The sequence below is a fragment of the Lissotriton helveticus genome, chromosome 2_2 (assembly GCF_964261635.1).
Source record: "Lissotriton helveticus chromosome 2_2, aLisHel1.1, whole genome shotgun sequence".
NCBI classification, from domain to species: Eukaryota; Metazoa; Chordata; class Amphibia; order Caudata; family Salamandridae; genus Lissotriton; species Lissotriton helveticus.
In genome coordinates, this window is record NC_136060.1 from 283400624 (window position 1) to 283416292 (window position 15669).

The window sequence follows — 15669 nt, forward strand, 5'->3', positions numbered from 1 at the left end:
GATCACCTCCTCCTCTTTGCAGCTGTGACCGTCCGGATCTGATCCGAAGCGGCCGCTCCCCCCACGCTCCCTCACTGGCCATTGACTCGACCACGCTGGTGTCTGGTATCGTGAGTCTCTGTTCTGAAGTGTATTTCAGCTTATTTAGCGCTTCTCACCAGATTACAGCGCCGAGCATCGCGCTGCAGTCACCCTCAATAGCGCGACTTTGTTGTCTGCAATTGTAGCCTGTTGCTGTCTGTAATTGTTGCATGAGGCTTTTTAACATTGTGCGCTGGGTTCTCGGATTGCTTAATTTGTAAGGTATCTGAACTACTTTGGTAATATTTCCCTGCTGTTGCCCGGACCCTCTATCCTCCTGCCCCCCCGCTTTTTGACTTGCTATCCCGCCCTCCATTTCCCTGTTGTTCATTCCCCTGGCCCACCTACCCTCCTCGCTACCGCCTCCCAGCTGCCCCTCCCACCCACAAACAGAGAGATCACCTCCTCCTCTTTGCAGCTGTGACCGTCCGGATCTGATCCGAAGCGGCCGCTCCCCCCACGCTCCCTCACTGGCCATTGACTCGACCACGCTGGTGTCTGGTATCGTGAGTCTCTGTTCTGAAGTGTATTTCAGCTTATTTAGCGCTTCTCACCAGATTACAGCGCCGAGCATCGCGCTGCAGTCACCCTCAATAGCGCGACTTTGCTGTCTGCAATTGTAGCCTGTTGCTGTCTGTAATTGTTGCATGAGGCTTTTTAACATTGTGCGCTGGGTTCTCGGATTGCTTAATTTGTAAGGTATCTGAACTACTTTGGTAATATTTCCCTGCTGTTGCCCGGACCCTCTATCCTCCTGCCCCCCACTTTTTGACTTGCTATCCCGCCCTCCATTTCCCTGTTGTTCATCCCCCTGGCCCACCTACCCTCCTCGCTACCGCCTCCCAGCTGCCCCTCCCACCCACAAACAGAGAGATCACCTCCTCCTCTTTGCAGCTGTGACCGTCCGGATCTGATCCGAAGCGGCCGCTCCCCCCACGCTCCCTCACTGGCCATTGACTCGACCACGCTGGTGTCTGGTATCGTGAGTCTCTGTTCTGAAGTGTATTTCAGCTTATTTAGCTTTTCTCACCAGATTACAGCGCCGAGCATCGCGCTGCAGTCACCCTCAATAGCGCGACTTTGCTGTCTGCAATTGTAGCCTGTTGCTGTCTGTAATTGTTGCATGAGGCTTTTTAACATTGTGCGCTGGGTTCTCGGATTGCTTAATTTGTAAGGTATCTGAACTACTTTGGTAATATTTCCCTGCTGTTGCCCGGACCCTCTATCCTCCTGCCCCCCCGCTTTTTGACTTGCTATCCCGCCCTCCATTTCCCTGTTGTTCATCCCCCTGGCCCACCTACCCTCCTCGCTACCGCCTCCCAGCTGCCCCTCCCACGCTCCGCCCCCTCCACTATCCATTTATGTCGAATGCCCCAACGCGCAGCGTCCACGCGCTGCGGCCGCGCCGAAGGTGCGCCAAAGGTAAGCCCGTCTGCGCCCGTCCACGCCTGGACCGCGCCCAGCGCCCGTCCCCCTGCTCTATGCCGCTCCCAACCCCCCAGAGTCACTTATGATGCCGCTACACTCCTCGCCCTCAACGCCGGACGCACTCCACTTTGCTGTGAAGCCACCCCAGGACGTACCCACGGCCCATTCTCCTGCCTCTCCTGTAAGTTCAACTGCATCAGGACCCTCACCAAACACACTTCCTCCACACACAGCTCCGAACCCAACGACTTGAAATGCATCCTACTAAACACCCGCTCGGTCCACAGACATGCAACCGAACTCTGGGACCTAATCGACACTGCGTCACCTGACATCGCCTTCCTTACTGAAACATGGATGAATGCATCTTCTGCCCCCGACATCGCCATAGCCATACCGGACAATTACAAGATCATTCGAAAAGACCGCACCAATAAAAAAACTGGAGGAGGCATCGCCATCGTCCATAGAAACACCATCAAAATTACAACCAGCTCTGACGTCAATCTTGCAACCGCCGAACACCTCCACTTTCAGATCCACACCGACCCCAGGACCACACTTAGAGGAACTCTCATTTACAGGCCCCAAGGCACCCGATCTCAATTCAGCGACGACATCACTGACTTCGTCAGCCCGCACGCCCTCGCCTCCGAGAACTACATTCTTCTAGGAGACCTCAACTACCACCTGTCCAATCTCGGACTCAAACAACTTGTTGACACCCCCACTCACATAGCCGGACACACGCTCGACCCCATCTTCACCTCCAGCAAGCACATCTCCTTCGATCATACTACAGCCCTCCACTGGACGGATCATAGCTGTGTTCACTTCAGCTACAAAACAACCCTGACCCACAACCGTCTACAACCCATTCCCCGAAGAAAATGGAACAAAATCACCACCGAACAATTCCTCACATCACTCAGCCAAAACACTCCCACCCTGGCAACGGACCCAGACCTAGCGGCCACCAACCTCAGGCAATGGATTACCCACAGTGCGGACGAACTAGCACCCCTGAAAAAACACCAGTCGAAACCATCCAGCAAAAAAGCTCCCTGGTTCAATGATGACCTTAAAAAATCCAAGAAGACATGCCGCACCCTGGAGAAGAATTGGAGAAAAGAACCAACTTCAGACAACATGGCCTCCCTCAAGACAGCCACCCGCAAACACCACCAACTGATCCGATCCGCCAAGAAATCAGCACTTAAGGACCGTCTCGACAACAATTCTCATAACAGCAAGGAACTCTTCAATATCGTCAAAGAATTCACCAACCCTCCCGCAGCATCCAACGACATCACTAACTCCCAAGACCTCTGCGATGCGCTATCCTCCTTCTTCTACAACAAAATTGCCGACATCCACAACAGCTTCAAGAATACTCCCAATGACCAACTCACCCCACCCACTTCAGATCCCACCCCTCCAACTAACTACCTCAACTCCTGGAACCCAATCACCATTGAAGACACCATTCGCCTCATGAACTCAATCCACTCTGGCTCACCTTCTGACCCCTGCCCCCACTTCATCTTCAACAAAGCTGACTCCATCATCGCTCCCCAACTCCGCGATGTCATCAACTGCTCCTTCGACTCCGCCACCTTTCCAGAAATATGGAAACACGCCGAACTCAGCGCCCTTCTGAAAAAACCAACAGCAGACCCCTCAGATCTGAAAAACTACCGACCCATTTCCCTCCTCCCTTTCCCGGCCAAAGTCATCGAGAAAGCCGTCAATAGCCAACTAGCAGCCTTCCTTGAATCCAACAACTCCCTGGATCCCTCACAGAACGGCTTTCGAGCCAAACACAGCACCGAAACCGCCCTCATTGCGGCGACCGACGACATCCGAGCATTCCTGGACAACGGTGAAACAGTGGCCCTCATTCTACTCGACCTCTCCGCCGCCTTCGACACTGTCTGTCACAACACCCTCATACAACGCCTCAACAACATCGGCATACAAGGAAAAGCCTTGGACTGGATCATCTCATTCCTAGCCGGGAGAACACAGAGAGTCCGACTCCCCCCATTCTACTCAGAGCCCACCGAAGTCATCTGCGGCGTACCTCAAGGTTCCTCACTCAGTCCCACCCTCTTCAACGTCTACATGAGTCCCCTCGCCTCCATCGCACGTCAACACAACCTCAACATCATCTCCTACGCCGACGACACCCAGCTAATCCTTTCCCTCACCAAAGACCCCAACACCGCCAAAAACAACCTTCACGAAGGTATGAAAGAAGTAGCCGAATGGATGAAACAGAGCCGCTTAAAACTCAACTCAGACAAGACGGAGGTGCTCATCCTAGGATCCTCCCCCTCAGCTTGGGACGACTCCTGGTGGCCTTCCGCCTTGGGATCTGCGCCCACACCCACAGACCATGCACGTAACCTTGGCTTCATTCTAGACTCCTCCCTCTCAATGTCCAGACAAGTCAACGCCGTATCGTCCTCCTGCTTCAACGTCCTTCGCATTCTCAAAAAGATCTTCCGCTGGATCCCCCCCGAAACAAGAAAGACTGTCACCCATGCACTGGTCACGAGTCGACTGGACTATGGCAACACACTCTACACCGGAATTACAACAAAATTGCAGAAAAAACTCCAGCGCATCCAAAACGCATCAGCGAGACTCATATTAGACATTCCGCGCCAAGAGCACATCACCGGTCACTTAAAAAACCTCCACTGGCTTCCCGTCAACAAAAGAATCACTTTCCGACTTCTTACCCACGCACACAAGGCCCTTTATAATCTAGAACCCGAATGCCTCAACAACCGACTGTCCTTCTACTATCCCACCCGCCAACTAAGATCATCCAATCAAGCCCTCGCCGCAGTCCCGCGCATCCGAAAAACCACCATGGGTGGCAGATCCTTCTCCTTCCTGGCTGCCAAGACCTGGAACTCACTCCCCACCCACCTCCGCCTTACTCAGAATCACATCTCCTTCAGAAAAGAACTGAAAACATGGCTATTCGATAAAAAGTAAACCCCTCCCTCCAGCGCCTTGAGACCCTCTGGGTGAGTAGTGCGCTTTATAAATACATGAACTTGAACTTGATGCAATCTTCCTATCTTAAGCTTAACGGGGAGAAAACTGACATCATGTTGTTGGGCAACCCTTCTCCGTCCACCCTAGCATCCATCTGGCCCCCCTGTTTTGGCACGCCTCCTCCTCCCAAATCCCAGATAAAGAGCCTTGGAATTTGGTTGGATAAAGCGCTTGACTTTTCAGTCCAGACTACTAAAACTGCCTCTACATGCATCGGGCTGATGAAGATGCTTCGCAAGGTGCTCCCTCTGCTCCCATTCCAGGCTAGGAGGATCATGGTCCAGGCCCTGATTCTCTCTCGCCTGGATTATGGGAATGCCCTATATATAGGAGCCCCGACAGCAGTGACCCACAGGCTTCAAGTCACACAAAACTGTGCCGCCCGGCTATTGTATAACATTCCCCGTTGGCAGTCAGCCAAGAAAGCCTTGAAAGAACTTCATTGGCTCCCAGTAGCGGCCAGAGTGCAGTTCAAGGCTATGTGCATTGTGTTCAAGTCTTTTCACCGCACCGGCCCGGCAATTCTGCACCCCATATCTATGCCTTATGCCCCGGCCAGAGCTCTGCGCTCTAGTTCTTTACTGCTTGCGACTACTACCAAAGTCAACAAAGCCCGCTGGGGTGGTCGCTCCTTTTCCCATACCACGGCTAAACTGTGGAACTCTCTCCCCCTCTCCCTTCGAGAGAACAATGATTGTATGTCTTTCAGAAAGGCCTTAAAGACACACTTGTTCGCAAAAGCGTGTTAATTTACCCTTAGCCCGCCACTAGCAATCAGTCTAAAGCGCTGCGAGGCCTCCGGGTAGTTACGCGCTATACAAGTGCAATTTTTCATTTCATTCTGATGTGGGGAGGGATGGCGTTCCATATCCTGGGAGCATTACCTGCAAAGCATTTGCTTAAAGTTTTGCGTTTCCGCGATTTGAACGGGATGAGAAGAAGCGTGTTGGAGCTTCTGAGGGTCCTGGACTGGGCAGCCCTTTTGAGTTTCGCAGCCAGGTATTCTGGTTTGCCTGTGTGGAGGGCTTTGTGTGTAAGGCATGCTGTTCAAAAGTTTGCTCGTTATTCAATAGGGAGCCATTTCAGATCCTTGAGCACGGGGGAAATGTGGTCGAATTTCTTGGTTCCTGTGACCATTCTAGCCGCGGCATTGAGGGTGATTTTCAAGGGGCCTAGGTGTGATTTGGCTGAGCCGGTCAAGGTTGCGATTCCATAGTCAACTCTGGAGAGCACCAGAGCTTGAGTGGCCTGTTAGAGGTACTTGGGAGGCAGGAATGGTTTTATTTTGTAGAGAAGTTTCAGATTGACGAAAGCGCTTTTGGCGGAGTTAGCGATGTGTTTTTTCATGTTTAGTTTGGGGTCTAAGGTGATACCTAGGGATTTGACCGAGTCTTTTGGCTTGAGGGTGCCATTGATGGCGTCGATGGCTTTGAGCCATTCTTCAATTTGGGGGTTTTCGTCTCTGTTCGAGATGAGTAGAACTTCAGTTTTTTCTTGATTGAGCTTTAAGTGATTTTGTGAGAGCCATTGTTGAACGACTTTGAGCGTGTCGTTGAGTTTGAGAATGTCATCCATACAGGTGGTTTCCAGATAGAGTTGTGTGTCATCAGTGTAGAGGTGGAAGGGGATGTTGGAATTCCTGAGTATTGTGGTAAGCGGTTCCATGTAGATATTGAAGAGTTGGGGGGAGAGTACTGACCCTTGAGAGACACCTCTACTGACGGGTAGGGGGTCGGATTCAAAGTTTTTGATTTTTACTCTTTGGGAGCGATTGTGTAGAAAGGAGGAGAACCAATTCAGTACCGTCAATTTCAAGCCTGCTCTATCTTGAAGGGCTTTTAGGAGCAGCGTGTGATCAACAGTATCAAAGGCGGCCGAAAGGACAAGTAGAATGAGAAGGCAGCATTGGTCAGAGTCAAGTGATTTGTGCAGATCGTCTATGACATTTAGGATTGCAGTTTCAGTACTGCATCCTTTCCTGAAACCCGATTGGTGGGGGTCAAGGAGCTTGATGTTGTCTAAGTGTTGGGTTAGCTGTGGGAGAACAAATTTTTCTAGTGTTTTGGATAACAGAGGGAGATTTGACACGGGTCTAAAGTTGTTCATATCTTCTGTGTCTAACCCTGTTTTTTTTAGTAGCGGCGTGACTTGGCCCACCTTGAGGCAGCCTGGGATAGTTCCTGAGCTCAGCGAGCTGTTGATGATTTTGCACCAGATTGGAGCGAGGGTGTGTTTCAGGGCTTTGGTCATGTTTATCGGAAGCTGGTCCAGGGTGTGGGATGACGGTTTGGCGTTGGAGATCAGGTTGATGATCTCTGTTTCCTGAATTGGCGTGAAGACGGACCATTGAGTGGGTGGGATCACTAAGGTGCTGTCAGTCAGTACTGGGGTGATGGTCTCCTTGGGAAAAGAAGGGGCGGTGCTGAGAGAAAGGTCGATCTTGATAATTTTTTCGTTAAAAAAAGTTGGCGAAGTTGTCGCATTGTTTTTTGGAGGCCACTGAAACGGATTTGATAGGTTCGGATGTTTGACTTCTGATGATGTTGAAGAGCTCTTTGGGGCGTTTTTTGCGTTTTCTAGAGCAGAGCAGAAGAAGGAAGATTTTTTTTCCTTGATGAGCTTGTTGTAGTTTCTGCGTGCCGTCTTGAGTTGTTCACGGTGAAGTGAGGATGGATTGGACCTCCATATTCTTTCAAGGGATCTGAGAAGTCTTCTTTCGTCATTGATGTCCGTGGTAAACCACGATCTCGATGGAATGTTTCTGGGTTTTTTTTATTTCAAGGGGGCCAGGCGGTCAAGGGTAGTCGTCATGTTGGAGTGGTAGAGAGAGGTGAGGTCAGTGGTTGAGAGGTGCTCCGTTGAGTTTGGGAGGAGAGTGTTTAGTTCGTCTTCTAGGATGGCCTGTGGGACTTGGGCAATATTTCTTGTCCATTTGGGGGGAGCTTGTTTTATGAGTCGAGTTGGCGCTGGTTGGTTGATGCGGAAAAGAATTAAGTGATGGTCTGACCAGTCTACTGGAATGATGTAGTCGATGGTGATTGTGTGGTTGTCCGCAATGATTGCATCGAGTGTCGCTCCTCTGTAGTGTGTTTCTTCAGAGCAATGTTGTGTCAGATCATTTTCTAGCAGAAGGTTGTTGAGGGATTGTATGAGCGGGTTATTTGTATCATTCCATCTAATGTTGAGATCGCCTAGGATTATGTTATTGGCGTTGTTGAGCGCACATTGGGTGATTAGGTCGGATAGTTGCGTTTTGAATTCCTTTGAATTGCCTGGAGGGTGATAGAGGTGATGACGAAGTGTAGAACTCTTTGCACTGGATTTGATGCTGATAGAGAGGCATTCGAAGGAGCTGTATAGGTAGGGTGCGCTTTCCGTGATGTCGAGGTTAGTCTTGTGAATGATGGCTACACCTCTGCCTCTCTGCTTCTGGTGGTCTTCGTGCGTGATTGAAAATCCTGGTGGTACAAGCAAGTCCATGATTGGGGCTGACAGGGAGTTGAGCCAGGTTTCTGTGATGAAGGCAACATCAATATCATGTGAGAGGATAGCTTCTCCTAATTCTGTTGCGTGTTTTGAGGCGGATCTGCTGTTGATGAGCATGCATCTGATGCGAGGTTGTTCAACGGGCAGCGCCAAGTTGGATTGGGCTCTGGTCAGGGAGGTTAGGTGTGTCGGGGGTCTAGGGAGTCTCAAGGGAGGATGTTCCCTGCCTATTCCCGTGATAACTGGGATAGAGGATTTGGGTGATGAGAATAGCCTGGGGACCCGTGTGAGGGTGGGCGGGGTCCCTCTCTGTGGATGCTGAGAGGTGCTCAAGTTAGGGGTCGTGAGGTGGGCGTAAGAAGAGGCAGGTATTACTGTTACAGTATAGGTCCTGAGGTATTCTGTGATTCAGTGACACGAAGTGTAGAATCCTTATGCTTGTTTACCTTTGTTTCAGATCTCCCTCCCTGCTGTTCCCTTCCTTTCCTTCCCTCGCCTGATAACCCTTTTGAGTCTGTCATTTCTACTCAGACCAAGGGGCTATTGGGAGATGGACCCCTTTGAGCATCGCAAGTTTCCAACGATTTTAGGCCCTGACAGTAACAGGCAGTCCTGTGTACATTGTATCACCAGCAGTACAGGTAGACTCATTACATGACTGTTAATTTCCGCAGATCAATGGCACTGGCTATGGACATTGGCTCATGCCGCATGGCCAAAAACACATACTTGATCCATTGGTGTAGTAAATGTGTTCACCACAGTACAATGTGCCTCATCTCTGTCACCGCAGATCTCTTGCCACTTTGCATGAGTCATCTATGGCATAACTGTCAAAGATAGTGCATATGGGAGTATGTGTACTTTGGCAACATGCATGCAGTTCTTCCTGGCTAATGATCCCTATTGTGCATGAAGTACTGTGTATGTATTTGTGCTGCACAACGGGCAGGCAACACCTGCTGATGCTGTGTGTCCTGTGCGCAGCTTGGCCTTTTGAAGCGTGATCCTGTGCCCGTCATTTTTGGTTATTGTTCATCTTTTTTCTTTGAGTGACCCATGAGTAACCATACACTCCTTCATTTCCATACACCTGTTACACTGTGGCTTTCTAACCTCCTTGTCTTTGTGTGCTAGTTTTTGCCTAGTTTCTCACCCCTGCCGCCATCAGGTGTTCACGCATTCCTGCTGCTGCCTCCCCTGCGACACTGCCCCACCGAGGGCCCTGATACTGCAACCCACATGCCTCCCAGATGCTCCTCCGTCCCTCCACCCATACTTAATGCAGGAAGCAGCTTGTCTGTGCCACTGTTGCACCAACGCCGTGACAAAGGCAGGACCATCAGTGCCTGCAACGTGCACAGTGCAAGACCCTCTGATGCTTGCATGACCCACGTAACACAACAGCCACCCTCGAAGCAATGAACACCAGACAATCAACCACCTGCTATCAGGCAACCCCTAAGCGCACACCCGACAGCATTGCATGCTGGGTGTGCAACTCCTACTGCCTACACAATGCTGCCCCGCCTACCAGACCATGTCTGTACAACCAGGTCATGTGCCTCCGTCCACCAGCACACCATTTGACTCTGTTACCTCCTCAACACAACAACCCCACACATTGCCTTGAATACAGTAACCTCAGCACAAAACTTCGATATTGCCATCACAGACAGATACAAGATCACCTGCAGGGACCGCACCATCAATCAAGGAGGATGAATTGCAATTCATTCAGAAGTACACCCTCCGAGTCACATACAACACCAAGGACACACTCAGCATTGTCAAGCACCTGTACTTCAGGTTTCACACCAACACCCTGACCACCCTCAGACTAACAGTCTTCTACAGATCTCCAGGCCTCCACCCACAATTTCTCTAAGCCATCAACAAATACATCTCCACAGACTACATGTGGCTGGGGGACAGCAACTTCTGGCTGGAGGACAACTACACCACCAACCTTCATTGGTACATCAACATTTGCATCCAGTTCTCCGACAAGCAACACACTGCCCCACACTCCACTACAGATCCCCCAAAGATGCTTAACCTAAGTCACCACAGACGAGCTGTGCGGCACCCTCGCCCAGGACACTCCAACCAAAGCCACTGCCACTCCCTGCAACCTCACACACTGGATCAACAACTGATCCAACACTCTTGCCACATTGGTGGACTTTACTGTGAAGCACAGCAACAGTTAAGCCACCTGGGACAAGGCAGACATACTGGACTCATACAGATATAGCCGGACTCTTGTGCATACCTTGCGAAACAATCAACCATCAGTTACCTTTCAGCCCTGAAACCCGCCACACACAGACACCACCATATCATCAGCAGGGACAAGAGGACATCCTTCAGGCAGGGCATAGGCACCAACATACACAACATCAAGGAGCTCATCAGCATCGTGAGTGAACTATCTAACCCCAGCTCTCCATCCAAAAGACATCCCACCCTTGTAAGGCCAGGGGAATCCCTCGCAACATTCTACCACTGCAAGCTCATGGACAAACACGACAGCCTCACCACACAGAGGCATACAGCGCTTTTATCCATGGGACATACCCCCCCTCAGGTCCTGGACTCTCGTCAGCAGCAAAGATACCACCCGCCTCATGTACACCATCCACTCCGGCTCTCCATCAGGACCCTTCCCACACAACATCTCAATCACAGCATACCCCATCCTTAAAGCTCACCTCCGGCACGTCATGAATGTCTCCTTTGAGTACGCCACATTCGATGGTAGCTGGAGGCATGCAGAAACCCAGGCCCTTCTTAGACAATGGACGGCAATACCGCAGGATCTCCTGGAACATCACCGTGCTTCCCTGCCCGGCAAATGTCATCTCGAAGACAGTCAATGAGCAACTGACCAACTCCCTCCAAGCAAACACCTCCAGGCAACCCCCGAGTCCATCTTCCACAGTAATCAGACCACTGCAACTGGCCTCATTGCCATCACCAACGACATTTTGGGCCCTGCTCAACAATGGTGAGACCACCACCCTCACCCCCTCAACCTCTCAACGGCATTCTACACCATGTGCTACCACACTGTCAAATCAGACATCTCCAACACTGGGATCCAGAGGAGGGCCCAGGATTAGATCGCCAAGTACCTCACCAGCAAGGCCCAGGGAGTCCGCCTCCCCCTTCAGCACGTAGTACACTTGGGTCACCTGGCCCATGCCCCATGGCTCATCTCTCAGCGTGACGATCTTCAATGTCTCCATGACCCCCCTCTCCACCATCACATGCGCACACAACCTCATCATCATGTCCTATGCCATTGACACCCAGCTGCTCCTCACCCTCAGCAAAGACCCAGCCACTCCGAGATCCAAGCATTAAGAAGGCATGTGGTCCGTTGACGAATGGATGAACATCAGCCAGGACTTGGACAAGACTAAGGTCATCATTTGAGGATTGTCCCCTTACGGCTGGGACAACTCCTTGTGTCCCACCGGCCTGGGCACTGCACCAGCACCCAGTGGCCACGCACGCAAGCTGGTGTTCATCGTAGACTCCTCGCTCACAATTACAATGCAACTCAACACCATCTCTACATCATGCTGCAACACCCTCCGCATGCTGCAAATGATCCTCAGATAGATCCACTCCTAGGCAAGACAGACAGTCACCCAGGTCCACGACAACAGCCGGGTCAACGACGGCAGCGCCTTCTACGCAGGAACAACAGACAGACTCCAGGAGGACTTGTACACCTCCAGGGTGCATCCGCACACCTCATCCTCAACATCCCCTGCCACAGCCACATGACCATCCACCTGAGATACCTACAATAAGTTCACTGTCAACTGCAGGATCAACTTCAGACTCCTCAGCCACACTCATGAGGCAATCCACAACCCCAGACCCCAAAACGACCATGGACGTCTCTCATCCCACACCCCATTACCACAACTCCGTACAGCCAACGTTGCCCTGGCCACCATTCATCACATCCACAGAACAACTGCATGCGGGAGATAGTTCTCCCACCTCACCAAACAGACCTGCGACTCCCTCCCCGGGCACCTCCACATGACTCATGACCTCTACCCCTTCATGATACTCTTCAAAACCTGTCTGTCCGAGCAGAATGGCAAGCCTCCCCTACCCCCCCCCCCTTCTCAGCAGCTTGAAACCATCATGGGTGAGTTTTGGGCTCCATGTGTGTATTTGATGATACAATGTGACCTATGTGTGTCCTCGACCTGACTCAGATCCCAGTGTATGCATGGCTCGAGTTTGTTCCACACTCAGGCATACTTTGACATGTCCCCACACGTATGTTGTTGACTCATGCAAAATGACTGCAACATCAATTTTCCTTGTGATTATTTTTTTTATTTATCTGTCAGGTGCATGAATCTTGATTCAGTGATAGGTGCTGTACAAAAATGCCAGGAATCCAAAGTTCACAGAGGGAGATGTGATGCCTTGCAGTTGGAGTCACCAGAGTCCAGACCACAGTGCTTGGCATCATTATTCAGACTGCAACCAGCAAGTCCATGTGGCAGAGTAGGACAGTCAATGAGGTGATGCTGTTGCACACAAAGTCCAGGTGCCAGACCAGGTGACCTGGGAGATGTGCATGGCCTGCTGCCTCTCACTGTCTTTTCTGTGGACGACTCACCTTCCTTGGGGGACCCTCATATGCAGGCCTTGACGATTCCTCCTCCTCCTCCCTCCCTGTGCCTGATGGCGGTCTTTGCCTAGAAGTGTCTTGCCTGGTGACACAGGGAGGGTGCTCCATGTTGTCTGCAATCCGACGGACTGAATGGCTTATGTCCCTTTGCACCGCCAGGAGCTCAGCCAGTCTTGCCTCCATCCGTCCTTGGTGTTCTTGTTGACTGGCGTGTTGCTCGGCCTGCAGGTTTTTGATCTCTGTGACGGTCCCCACTACCTGGCTGATCTCCCTGGTGTCCCACCGGTATGGCTCCATGATGTTGCGTAGTTGAGACATACCGGGCCCTACAGCTGGCTGGTCAGGTTCTCGCCTCCGCCTGCCGCCACTCCCACCACCCCTGCCCACACGAGTCTGGCCTGCCTTTGTGGGCACATCGGGTCGACGGGGCCCCTGAGGGATGGCAGTGGTGGTGTTGTCTGCCACCTCCTGGGTTTCCGGCGAACCTTGTCCCTCATTGTCAGACTGGCTCTGTTATTGACTGTGGGCAGGGCTTTGAGATGTCTGCTGGGATGTGGCAGGAATGGTGGTGGTGGTTGGCGCAGATATTCCTGATCCAGCTGCTGCACGGGTTTGGGCATCAGAGGTGCCAGGTTGGTCGGGGTCATCCGTGGAGTGGTGAGAGGCGTCGCTGTCGGTGGGATGAGGGTCCTGCATAGCCTGGGACTGTGAATCATCTCCCCCATTGTTGGGGATAGATTCCGCACATTGCCCTGTGGGTGTGAGAGACAGACAATGTTAATGTCATTTAATGCAACATCCATTTTTCATACACATTGTAGTTGGCACTGTTCCACCTGGTAGTTGTATATGCTTTGGATTGTCCTCAATGTTCTTTTGTGGATGGATATGTTGTGGGGTCAGATTGATCTGTGCTCAGTAGTCATTGATATGTGGGGGCATATTTACAATCACTGGCACAGCCCTGGATATCAGCAGGGATTCACCAGTCATTGTGCACCACAGCTATGCCAGCATGGATGCGACACATTTACAATGCGGAGCACCATGGGGGAGAGATGGCACAGCTGCATCACGCATCTGTGCCGTAGAAGTGGCGCATTGCTGGAGTTGCATCACCAGTGCAAACCAGCTCCAGCAATGCTCTGTGGGGCCCTATCGACACAATGCTGCGTCAATCCTTACGCCTGCTTCAAGCATGCGCAGGGTTTTGACGCAGCATGTGCTTAAAAGTGACTGAGTGAAATCTTGTAGATTTCACTCAGCCACTTTAGGGAGGCGTTGCTGCACCGGAATGCCCCCCCCCCACCAGCACCAGAACACCTACTTCCGGTGCAGGGCTTTAGAACGTAACACATCTCCCAGATGAGTCAACTTGTAAATACCCAGCACCATGGCACCACTTTTGTGTGGCCGCTGCATCACAAATGTGACGCAACGGCGGCGTGAAAGAAGCGCAAGGGGCTTGTGAATCTGCACTGTGCATTTTTTGCTTGGATACTTCAGCAGATCTGTATTGGTTTCGTTGTGTTACATGGCCATTGTGACAGTGGGGCACTCCATTGCCCGTCCCAGGAGGCTATGTTTGTGTAAGGGGTGTGTGTGAACGGCCGTGCTGGTAGTTGGAGTGTGATTTAGAACTGGGCCTCCCTCGTGGTGTGGCTGGCCCCCCATGAAGCATGCTGGCATGACAGTGGTTGTGAGTTCCTGTCCAAGATATCTGACGTTGTTGTCCTGGTTTTTGTGTTTGCACTTGTCACAGGAGGGCTTGTGCTGCCTACACCAGGGCCCAGTGTCAGCTATCTTGTCAGTACTTTCCCACTCCCTGTGCATTGAGCATGGTGCATGGGTGTGTACCTGGGCCATATGGGATGAGGGAAATTGGGCATGGGTGTCTACAGATATGTTTATAGGGGTGGGCAAATTTTTAACTTCATCACCATCCCCCTTGAACCCTTCTCCCCACTGCCTTGCACCCTTCTCGCCCTCCCCCTTGCACCCTTGGCGCCCTCCCCCTTGCACCCTTTTCTACCTTGCACCCTTCTCCCCTCTGCCTTCCCACCCAATGGAGGGGGCTGCCACCTGGAACTGTCACCATTTCAAAAGCATGATGGACTAGGTTCGGCCCTGACTGGGCCCACACCAGACACACTGGCGATCCAGGGGGGGGTGGGGGGGGGGGGGTAAGAGCCCCCCTTGCCCCCCCTTGCCTCCCCTGCGGACGCCCAGGCAATTGGGTCTGATTTGGAGTCCCACAATGCATTTTGTGACACCCACCCTCCCAGCATACTGGACGTCCATTTTTGGGTCTGTGCTTCCTGTAGCATGGGACATAGCATGGCCTTGCTTTCTCAATGGGGCATACACATGTTAGTGGCATTAGCGTTATTTTTGGATGTAGTTTTGGGGCGGTGGGCGCTTGGGGGTTGGTGCGGCATTTTTTTGTACTTGGGGTGTGGATGCCTTTACTCCCATGTTAGATGAGTTGTTTGTGTACTCACCAGGCTCTACGGCTCCTTCAATTCCATGTACTCCCACCGGCGGTAGCATGGCCATCACCTTCTCCTCCCAGGGCTGGTACTGTACTGGTCTGCGGGGACCAACACCTCCAGTGTGCTGGCTCTGTAGGTACTCCTCGTCCATTTTTCGCTTGATCATCCTCCACAGATCATACCACCTGGCCTGGCACTCCTTCCTTGTGCATTTGATGGGTGCAACAGCATTCACCCTATTGACTATCCTCTCCCACAGGTGTGTTTTCTCTGCTATGCTGGTCTGTCTGACCAATGCGCCAAACAGCTGTGGCTCGACTCTGATGACATCATCTACAATGATCTCCATCTCCTCCTTTGTGAACTTTGGATTCTTTTGTGCGGACATGGTGTAGGGTGATGGTGTGTATGGATGTGGGTGTGTGGGTCTGAATGTGAATG